This window comes from Phoenix dactylifera, chromosome 5 (assembly GCF_009389715.1).
Source record: "Phoenix dactylifera cultivar Barhee BC4 chromosome 5, palm_55x_up_171113_PBpolish2nd_filt_p, whole genome shotgun sequence".
Lineage (NCBI taxonomy): Eukaryota > Viridiplantae > Streptophyta > Magnoliopsida > Arecales > Arecaceae > Phoenix > Phoenix dactylifera.
The window spans coordinates 9,927,635-9,939,255 of NC_052396.1; positions in this window are offsets into that span (position 1 = coordinate 9,927,635).

Consider the following 11,621-nt stretch of genomic DNA (forward strand, 5'->3'; position numbering starts at 1 on the left):
GTATGCATGGTTATATTGTTAGAAACTAAAGGAAATTTAATATTACAATCTAGTGAGGGAATGTTGGAAATATATAATAGATTGTAATATAAAAATAGTAAATTCATAGTTTACTATAATTATTAATCACTCTGGATCAAACCTCATATGATTAAACTTCACGAACAGTTGCTTTAAAATAGCCGTTGAAGATATAACAACAACAGTTACTTTAAAATGGCTGTTGAAGATATAACACGAATAGTTGCTTTAAAGTAACCGTTGAAGATATAAACGGTTATTTTAAAGTGTCTGTTAAAGATATAATTTTTCAATCAAAAGTTTGGCAATCTGTGCAAATCGTTCTTTGCTTCATGGATGGTTACGAATAAAGTCGGAAATTGCGGCAACTTAAATTAATTGACTGGCAAGAGATGCATCGTTTGATGCCAATAGATGCAACAGAAGATGGATTATTTTGAAATAGAAAATGCACCGATTGGGAAGAGGCATCATGTCTCTATAAATAGAGAGCCTTGGCCAGATTTGATTATATATGCAATATTTTATTTCCCCACTTCCGGCAATTCTGTCAAAAAAAGTTTATTTCCTTTAGTTTCTAAAATAGTTTCATGAGAGTTTTTGGAATCTCTTCAGAATTGCTATCTGCAAAATTCCCTAAGGCTTTGTTGTATCCTGGGGGTGATTTGCTAGGAACCTATTAGCAAACTCCTTTGAGTGGGGGCAAATATCACCTTAAAGAAAGCAATTTTACGCGCCTCAAAGCCTTGAATTGTTCTACAATTTCTTTTATTTTCTTGTTTCCTCCCACTCTCCTCAACATAGACCACTTGATCCTCCTATTTTGATAGCTATCACGTCCCAAATGATATCAGAGCGAACTCCACCAATAACCTATGTAGACTAGGAAATACTGCAATACAGATTTATGTAGGCTAACCACGGACAGATTGTAATACTTGTAATTAGATTTGAATGAATTTGAACTCTTAGTCCGACGAGAACGTCAGGGCTTGAATGGAGGAAGTATGTGAGGATCCGTGTGGAGTGTGTTTAGTCTCACATCAGTTATTCGCCGAAAAGATCTTGAGTACTTATATAAGATTAAGGAACCCAAAAAAAATACCTTCCAGCTAGCATTTTTGGAATGAAGTCATGGATTGTTATAATAGTTACCGCTACTTCCTTTCAGAATCAATCACTGCCTTAGGCTGCTTCATACCAAAAAATAAAAAATAGGATAAATAGCAGAAAAGCCTAAAAATTAAAAAAATGTTCTAGCCTTTTACCATGATCGGGAGAGATTTGTAAGCCCCAAATGCAAAGCATCTCTCCAACTGAAACACATACTAGAAGTCACAATCACCATCTGATGATCCACAAGCAAAATGATCCTCAGCAGCAACTCTACGAGAAGGTACTTCCAACTAGCCATGGTAGCTCCCTTCCCCTAACTTTTTCCTCACCTCTTGCAACCGTGAGATTCTGAAACCAAGCATCTAAATCTCCACTTCCAAGGTCCCTAGAAATCATATTAACTGAGCTACCACAAAAGAATTATGGTCAATTGATAAGTCAAAAGAAATCATATTACTTTCTTTTGTTGCTTACTTTTAAAGATGTAGGGGGCGTGAAAACAAAGAAACTTATCGAGACTAATATGCAGGCGCACCACTCGCCTACTAACTGGAACTTTAAAAGACTTTCATTACTAAGATACTGCCCATTTGAGGAGCGGTAACTAAGTAACTAAACTACAAGAAATAAGAGGTAATATTGATTAAAGATAAAAGATATATATATATATATATATATATATATATATGAAAACACTGTAATGATTATAGAAAAGGTCCCCTCTCCATGGTTACAGTTTTAGACATATACATGACCTTTAACTGCTAGACAAATGTCTAGTTATTAATTTGCTACTTTCTGCTAGTTTGTGCCATTCCACTCACTTCCTGATAGTTACCATTTCTAGATTAACTCCCTTGCATTATATTCAGTCTTCACTCTTCACATTGATAACTGTCTAGCAATCGTTCGATGTAGTTATGCCCAATACCTTGCCCCAAGCTAACAATCACTCATTAGATCATGTTCTAAGTACCCTGTATTAAGCTGAAACTTACTCAAGCTCCTCTTAAGTGTTTTATTTCATGCTGATTGTCTTCACCACTTGGTCTTACATTTTTATGCTCAGCTTATACTCAAATATTTGTCTTGGTATTCAACCAGCTACCCAACATTTTGGCTTCAGTTAGTAGCCTCTTTGCTCGACTTGTTAAATCAGAGCTCGGCACTCGGCTTGTCTCTCGAATTTTGGTGAATCAATGTACTTCGATTACCAAGTGTGGAGCCTTTCTTGCTATTATTCAGCTTCCAGTTCTGCCATATGGCCATTACCTAACCAGTCTTTAGACTTCTACTATTTGTTAGAATGCGATACTTTTATTACATTGTTTTTTTTGATTAAAAACTGAAATTCGAGTTTTTATTGATTTGGTAAGATAAGTATGATCTTCCTCATTCTCATGTTGTTCCTCATCCTGCATTTCCGAAGGGGAATGTCCTTCACTGCTACAACACAAGCTATAACTCCTTATTTACCACTCAACCGAGAATCATTTCTCGAAGTATGTATCCCGATAGCCCAAAATCTCAATAGTTAGTTCTAGGTCTTTCAGTCAAAAAACAACATCGATGAAGACATATAGATACACTATCACGTGGTGGGGATTGCAATTTTCCCACATTTTATTGTAGAGCTTCTTTGCTTTTAAAATATTGTTCATGTTATGTTGAAATTTTTCATTTCCATAATCTTGTTGGAATAGCAAATTTGGCCCAAGTTATCCTACTTTCTATTGACTTAATTCTTATAGTCTTTAAAAAATCCAAAATTGGAATATGTTTAATTAACATGAGCATTTTATACAAGAAAATAGTGCAATGATAATTATTACCAAACAAGCAACAAGAGTACTTGAAGATAACTATTTTGTTATTGACAAAAATCAAATAAAATCATAATCTAGAGAGAAATATGAAGGAAATTGTATCTGATGGTCATGTCTCCTATTAATCATATCTAGTAGCACTTTTTTTTTTGACACATTTCTTGAAATCTCGTACTTGTCACTCATTAGGTTTGATAACTTTTTATTGGTAGTGGGGACATGAAGGGTATATCCAGTTGGGACATCATTTTTCAACACGTTGATGTACAGGTAACTTGTTTTTAATGCAGCCAAGACAATGACATGGCATTATTTGCTATCAAAACATTTACCTCCTTGCCTCCTCCAATCATGCGCTCCTTTTGGTGACATCCAGATTAAGGGTTTCACCATGGTGCTATTTTATATCTTTTTGTCAAAAGTAGGAAGTCATCCTAGCGCCTTCTTACTGTGGGTACACATAGGGCTGTTAATGAGCCGAGCTGCTCGGGCTCGGCTCGGGCTCGGCTCGGTAAAAGCCCGGCTCGGGCTCGGCTCGTTAGTCAAACGAGCCCGAGCCCGAGCCCAATATGAGGCTCGTTTACATCCGAGCCCGAGCCCGAGCTCGAGCCCGAGCAGCTCACGAGCCCAAACAAGCTTGGACCTCTCGCTATTTGCTGAATGCTAATTGCTAAACAAGGAAACAACTCCCATTCTCTCATGACCCACGGCCCACGGACCCACCCAGCCAGCCCCCTTTCGAGTGTGACTCCCGAGTCCCGACTCCCATGGCCAATAGCCAAATCCCATTTTCCCCAGCCCCCAGGCCCCCCACCGTCGACCTAAATGCTCATGCCCTAATCTCCCTCAGACCTCAGTCCCTCTCGAGTCTCGGCCTCTCCCACTCCCAGCCCTCCCCCGACTTGCTACGGCTGCCCTAGTTCCTGGATCCGGCGTCCGGCGATCCCCTTCCGGCCTTCCCCGACTTCCTGAAGCCCCAGCTCCGCCGCGCTCCGCCTTCCTTTGCCCGCACACCGTGCCGCCGGCCGTGAATCCCGACTCCACAGACAGCAGTCACAGGCTCACAGCACCACCGAAACCTCCCCTCCAAACCCTTCAAGGCTTCAAACCCCCCTTCACCCCTACCTCCCTCCAAACCCCTCTCACCCTCCAAACCCCTCCGCCTCCGGCCCTCCCTCTCCTTCGAACCCCTCACCCCTTCCATCATCTGGACCTCGACGAGACGACGACTCGACCCCTCGACTTGCTCCTCCTTGATCTTTCCCGACTCCGACTTGCTGAGTTGCTGCGGTGCTGACCCCCGACCGGCGACCGGCCGACCCCGACTTGCTGGTGAGTTTCCTCTTCTTTCCTCACCGTCCATCATCTCTTTGCTCGGTTGCTCCTCAGTTCTCAGTCCGCGGCCGAGCCTCCGGCGCCCGCAGCGCCTGCGGTCGACCCGCGGCCGAGCCTCCGGCACCCGCAGCGCCTGCGGTCGACCCGCGGCCGACGTCCGTACCGGTGGTGCTCGCGGCCGCCCCCTTCTTTCTTCTCTTCTTTCTTTTTTTCTTTATTTCCTTCGTTCTTCTCTCCTCCCGTCCTCCGACGAATGATAGGGATGGGGCGCCGGCCGTCGGGGCAGGCTCGGGCTCGGGCAAACGAGCTTCACGAGCTCGAGCCCGAGCCGGAGCTGTGCCAGGCGAGCCCGAGCCCGAGCCCAGTACAGGGCTTGGTACCGAGCCCGAGCCCAGACTTTTATAGAACGAGCCGAGCCGAGCCTGCTGTGGCTCGGGCTCGGCTCGGCTCGTTGACAGCCCTAGGTACACAAGGATATTTACCTTAATTGGGGACCAACCGGCCACACATCCCTTATTTTTTTTTAAACTATTGTGGAATCTCAAGATAAAGGACCACCCTGATCCTGTCCTCACTCATCCATCAGCAATTCTCGACCTCTGGCTTTCTCCCCTAGCGCTCACTTATAGTAGCTTCCTCTCATCTGGGATAAGTTGGTGGTCACCCATAAAATCATTAATCAGATTCAATAATCAAATATAAATATGCTTCTATATAAATAAGAGACATGTAGAATAGAACCTACCTAATCTATCCATGATATGTTCACTAGAATCATATATATTATTAATGGTTTAAAAAGCTCAGAAAAGTATTATGTTAATAGCGAAATGGTGATTTTTTTTTTTTCAGATCTTTGTCAAGAACTTAGAAAGCAAAAGTGACTGCTATTCATGAAGCTAAGGATCGAAACAAGCTATTCCGCTCCAATCCGAGAGCACCTTCATCTTGGCTGTCCCCTCTCATTCATCGCACATCTTGAGGTAGGTCCTCCATCTCCCTCGTAAGGGGAGAATGAATAGTCTACAACATGTCAATTATGATCCTCGGATTTTACCCAAACTATGGTAGTTATGATCCTTGGAAGCACCACTATCCTTTTTGTGGTGATTGACTTTCTTTCCTGAATTTCAATAATAACGATAGACGAAATTGGAGAAAAGGAATAGGAGAAAAGGGAGAAGGTATTGTGTGAGATAAACGGGTTACAATGATTAGTTAGAAAAGAAATAAAGGAAGGTTTTGGATAGTCATCGGCTAGAGGCACTGCATCGGAAAAGTAGTGTTAAATAATAAATAAACGTCCTAGTTGACGTCAAGCTGAGTTGTATGCAATCCGAATATTGGGTGTTTTTTGAGAGATCTTTAATAGATATGATTTACTAAAAATTTTCATTGAAAACTTAATATTGTCATCGTATATAATTTACATTAATTTGCAATTTCTTTTCGTGCCATGGCCATTGGTTGTTGCTAGGTGAAAATAGTAATCATACAAATGAATGCTAGATGAACATACAAATAATATCACAAATATATTTTCCCCCTTTTTGACATGTACGCGTGCTACAAAAGTAATTAATTAATTAATATTAGTAAGATGTTAAGAAAAAAATCAAGAAAAATAGTAATACATGGTAACAATTTTTTTTTGCTACATCGAGCGACTCATACAATTCTAGTATGAATACATCTAAAAAAGTCAAAATACAATAAGTTACAAGGCGCTCGAGGCAGCTCCTCCTCACCGATCCAAAGAACCCCCAGAGTGAATCGCCACAAAGGAAGCCACTCAGTCCACAGCTCCATTGGCCTCTCGTAGACATGTTTTGCCCTGAAGGTAACGCCACCACTGGCCATGCCCAAATGTTTCAAGTAGGGCGTAATGTCCCCCAGTGTTCCTACCCCCAAATCTAACCGATCATTGTGGCCGAGTTACCCTTAAGCAGGATGACATTGGCCCACAGTACATGCCGATCATGAAAGAAACCAGCCCAAGTTGCCCTCAGCTTTGCCCCAGGGATTGAGATGTCGAAAATCGAGCTCCCTTAAGCTGCTGCCACTAAAGTCCGAGTCTCTGATCACAAAACCTGCATCACCCCTTCTGTCACCATCCAAAACACATCCATCAAAGTTAAATTTGAGGAAGCTCGAGGATGGGGGCTCTCACCTGATGTACACTGTTCGAGATGCTACATGAGCAGAAGTAGAGTCTCAGATGCCCCGAGCTATCAAAAATCCTCCAGATAGACCTGCATGGGTGATCTCTGCAGCCTGCACGTGGGTACTCTTCAGGATGAGCCTTGGCATAGAGTTTCTCTCTCCGAATATCCGAGAGTTCCTTGCCATCCAAATATGATAAGCAACATAAGTAGCCCTGATAACCTCTTGCTGGGTCTGAGGCATACCTAACCACCTACTGAGCATCTGGGTAAAGGAGCCAGACTGGTGCAGAGCCTCCGGTGGGATATCAGAAAGTCTTCACACCCACATAGCTCGACCATACTAGAATAGAATGTAATCCATAGACTCCTCCACCCTGCACCAAGGACAAGTCAGTGGAATGCTTAACCCGTGCATACTCAGGACGGCCTTAGTCGGGAGACATCCCCAATTTACCTACCATAAAACAAGGCAACCCTCAGGTAAGGCCAAACCACCAAATCCAAGTGTAGTCTAGACTCTAACTCTGCTCACTCTAGAAAAAGGTAATAGATATCACTCCTGACTCTTGGGCTGCACAAAGTACTCCAGACTCTCACATTCGTAACATCACATCCTAGAACTATTAGCGAATGCACTCTCTCTGCAAGGTGCTCTCCAAATATATAACCAATCCGACTGGAGTCCCACCCTATCCCAATAGAGCAGATGAGATCATAGACTCAGAGTCCTTCCACGACCTCAACATTGACCATGATCAGCCAGAACCTCAACGGAAGAGTATCCATCCACCACATCCACACTGCGCCCATCTCCCATAAGCCATTTGGTGTTGGCCAAAACAAGAAGAACAAGCCTAAAAATCTCCCTCCAAATGAAAGAGCTTCTCCCTCCACTTTGGGATGTCCCATTAGCGATCCTAGGGCCATACCAGGTTGTCATCACCTGACTCCACATGCACTTTGTGCCTTACAGCATGTCTAGCGACCAGCGCCTCTCTCCTCCCGAGTAGAGACTAAACACCCAACCGTCCCTCTTGAGTCGGCTAGTAAACAACACCGCAGGCAAGCTGGTGCACCCCATGTCCGCCGCTTCACCCACAGTTTAGTCTTTGTATTTAAACAAATGGTTGACTTGAATAGGTTCATCTTCTAACCCGAGGTCATGCAATAGTCCTCCAAAATGCATCTAAGAACCACCGCATCCCTTATCCTTGCCCTAGCCAGAAGAAGGGATTCATCTGTAAAAAGTAGGTGTTAGATTGGCCGAGCCCCCAAGGATGGCACGTAGGTGTCCATAACTAGTTCTCGACATGCTGCTTGCAAGACTCAGAATAACACGTTAGTATAGATAATGAACAAGTAAGGGGACATGGGACAACATTGATGCAGTCCGATCGTGGAGTGGAAGATAGTGTTCGCATGCCATTGACCAAGATGGCACCTGCACACAACCTAGAATCTAGCTGATCCAGACCTTATAGAACCTGAAGTTCTCAAGGGCATATAAGAGAAAATCCCAACAGACTCTATCATAAGCTCTCTCCATATCGAACTTCACTGCCATGAAACTCCACCGACTCGTGGCGCACTGTAAATCTAACATCATCTTCTGGGCAATCAGAATATTATTCGTAATGTTTCGGCTCCCACAAAAGCACCTTACTCCAAGCTGATAACTCTAGGTAGCAACAGCTTCATCTTGCCCACCATGATCTTCGCCACTACCTTATAAAGAGTAGTACAAAGACTAATCAATCTAAAGTGACTAGGCTCCATCGCATCTTAGCACTTCGGGATAAAGGTGATGAAAGATTCCTTCCAAGCATCCGACATCGAGGTCGTATTGAAAAATAGTTGGGTTGCCTCTAGGACCTCCCTCCAAATGATGCTCCAGTATCTCCTGAGGAAGAATGAGGCAAAGCCATCTAGCCCCAGAACCTTATTCTCCTCCACCAAGGTCCAAAGCGCCCCCCACGCCTCGATCTTCGAGACCGGCTCAACGAGTTCAACGCTCTCCGCTGTCCAAACCCCACCATCCAAGGGCGAAAAATAGTGGGGCTCTTCTCGATCACTGCTCTCAGTCCACCTAGATCTGAAAAAATCAAATAGCACCTATCTTAACCTACTCTCCTCCTCTACTCTTTGCCCAGTCTCATCTCTCAACGATCGGATCAAGTTCCTCTATCTCATGATGATGGTAGACCAGTAGAAGAACCAGGTGCTTCCGTCCCCTTTCTTGATCCATTGGACCCTAGACTTCTGCTACCAGAATACCTCATGCTGCCGCTTCAGAGAATGATGCAAAGACAGTTTCTGTCGAAGATCAGCTAGCTTCTCCTCAAACAAGACACCATTGCTATCCCCTATTCTCTGAAGGTCAGTAATGGATGCTTCCACCTCATCCAAGCGTCTAAAGATATCATCCACCACCTTCCGGTTTCATCTTTGTAGCCTCTACTTAGTGAGTTCCAGTTTGCAGGTGACCCTCTGCATAGCATCCCCACGCACCGGAACCCCTCACGCCTTGCGAACGATGTTCTAGGACTGTGGATACAACAACCACATCTTCTCAAAGTGGAACATGTTATGGTGATAGGTTCTAGAGATAGTGCTAATCAAGAGTGGACAATGATCAGAAACAATCCAAGGAAGGTCACTAAACTGATAGGTGGAAAAGCACTGAATCCAACTTGGTAAGGTGATGGCCCTATCAATCCTCTCCCATACTCTAGCGCGACCAGGTCGGTTATTGCACCAAGTAAATCTCGATCCCAAGAATCTGAGATCTACCAACCCATTAGCCCCCATTAAGTCACAAAACTCCTTTTTTTTCTAATTTGTCAGTGTAGGCCTTGCCTTTTCTCTTCTCCATAGACCCCTAGATGTTTTTGAAGTCACGAGCAACTAAGGTTGGGATATCCTGTGCAACAAGATTAGTCACCTCACCCCAAAGGGCTCTTCTCACTCTATAGTATTGGCATATACACCTGACAAAATCTAAGGAGATTCATCAGGTTCCGAAATCACTATTACAACTTGCTAGGGACAGTTATGGAAAACATCCACAGTGGTTATGCCCCACTTTCATAAAACAATGATATCCCCCCCCCCCCCGGACAAACCTTATGATTCAATGGCATAAAAATCCTAGGTTGCTGGAAACCTACATTGTGTTCGGAGAAGGCTGTCACCAGAGAGCTGCGCTCACACAAAAAACAATTGTTCGAGCCATGCACCTGAATCAATCTCCTAAAAGAGAAAGTGAATGTGGGCTTGCCCACCCACCTGTAGTTCCACACAAGCATCTTCATTCTTCCACACAAGACAAAGGAGAACCCTAGTCACCGCTCAGAGTCCCCATCCCAAGTTTCTCTTATTGGGCTGGCCCACTATTAGAGCTCCCATCCATCACCCCCTATTGCAGCGCTACCTTCGCCCTCCTCACTGCTACTGTATGGTCCTCTGGCTCAGTGGAGGAGGATTAGTCAAACTGCCCCCTAACAAACCCACATCCACCTACTGCCCTACCGCCGGCCAGCTCCATTGTTGCCGCAAACCACAGATCCGACTCCACCACCACTTGGGTCGTGGATTTGCCACCCATGAAGGGGGCCAACACCTGTGAGGCCCCAGAAGCTGGAGAAGTTGCCCCCGTTGATGCCGATGGAGAACCGAGGGATGCCGAAACCTCTAGCTCGATCGCTAGGGTCTCCCTCGTCGCCTAGGTTGAGATAGGGGCCATGTTGACGCTCGGCACTCACTCACCACCAAGGCCCCGCTTGCTGTCCCTAAGAAGCTCAACCACCTGGGTCGCACCAGACCCACAAGCCAAAATGGCCCGGTCCGCGCCATTGGGTCGGCCCAAGTCCCCTGCACGTTGGCCCACGCTAAGCCCCTCGATTGTAGGGCTCTCGGGCCTTTTAAGTTTTGAGTGACTAGGGCTTGTGTGCACCATTGCAAATTCTAGGCTAGACTACTCATCCCTCGGCCCAGGCCCGCCTAACTCCTCAGTTGAGTCCGCCAAGTCACGCAGCAGGTCGAACCCTGACCAAGTTCCACTTGAGTCACCCTAGTACTTGGGTCAGCATCGTCTTCGGTCACTTGGTCATTTGGGGGCAAACGTTGACGCACCACCTTCATCAGCTTCTGCAATCCATCCGAGTGTGGCGGCAAACCAAGGAAACTCGAATGGTTAGGGGTGGGGAAGTTCGGCCGTGAGGAAGACGAACTAGGTCCTGATGACTCCGGGGTTGACTCAGTCAATTTCCTCATCCACGACAGACCCTTAGTAGCCCTCGACACTCGGATCTTTGAAATCACCAGCCAAAGGCCGAACACCAGCCTCCGAGCCAGCACGTTTGAGCTAGAATCATGCTCGCAACCAACCCTCGAGCCTTTGCCTGCCTCCACCACCATTGGAGCCAGGGACCTCGACCTCTCCTGCAAATATTCCACCTCCGCCGCTAGCTCCGGTGCCGAAAATTTGCACTCTTTATCTGCATGCCCGATTTGCCCACAGTGGTAGCAGAAATTTGGGACATTCTCATACACGAACGACTGGTATGAAACCTTAACCTTCCCTTGGTTTGAATCCCTAGCATCAACAACTTAGTGGTATCAATAGCTACATGAACCCTAGCAAACCCCATCTTCCTCAATTGGTTGGTAATACCGTCCACGACCAGCGGTCGACCTGTAGCAGAGGTGATCTGTATGATTGTCTTCTTATCCCAGTACTCCACTTGGAACTTCGGCATCCGTAGCCACACCACCGTCGATTTGACGACGTTCGGCCAGGGACAAAGTCCAGAGCTCATGGCTCCATTGCCAGTAGCTGCCCCACCACCACCCAAGGGCTGTTGGAGAGGCATTGTCTTGGTCCTCCTTCGATTTAAACCTCACCATCGAGTGGTCGTTGGCAAGGGAAAACACCTCCACCTCATACTGGAGCTTCCCGCGCCCCACCACCTCTTGGGCCACCCACTCCGCCGAAACCCATCAGACGAGGCTTTGGATGACGACTGCCACTTTTTCTCAAGCCTGCCTAGCAGCCTCAATTCGATAGTTCAAGGACCGTTGTAAAGAGCCCCCGAAGGTTCTTTATCTCCTCCCCTGAGATCTGATGGGACGTCCACCCCCCAGCTTTGCACAGTTAAGC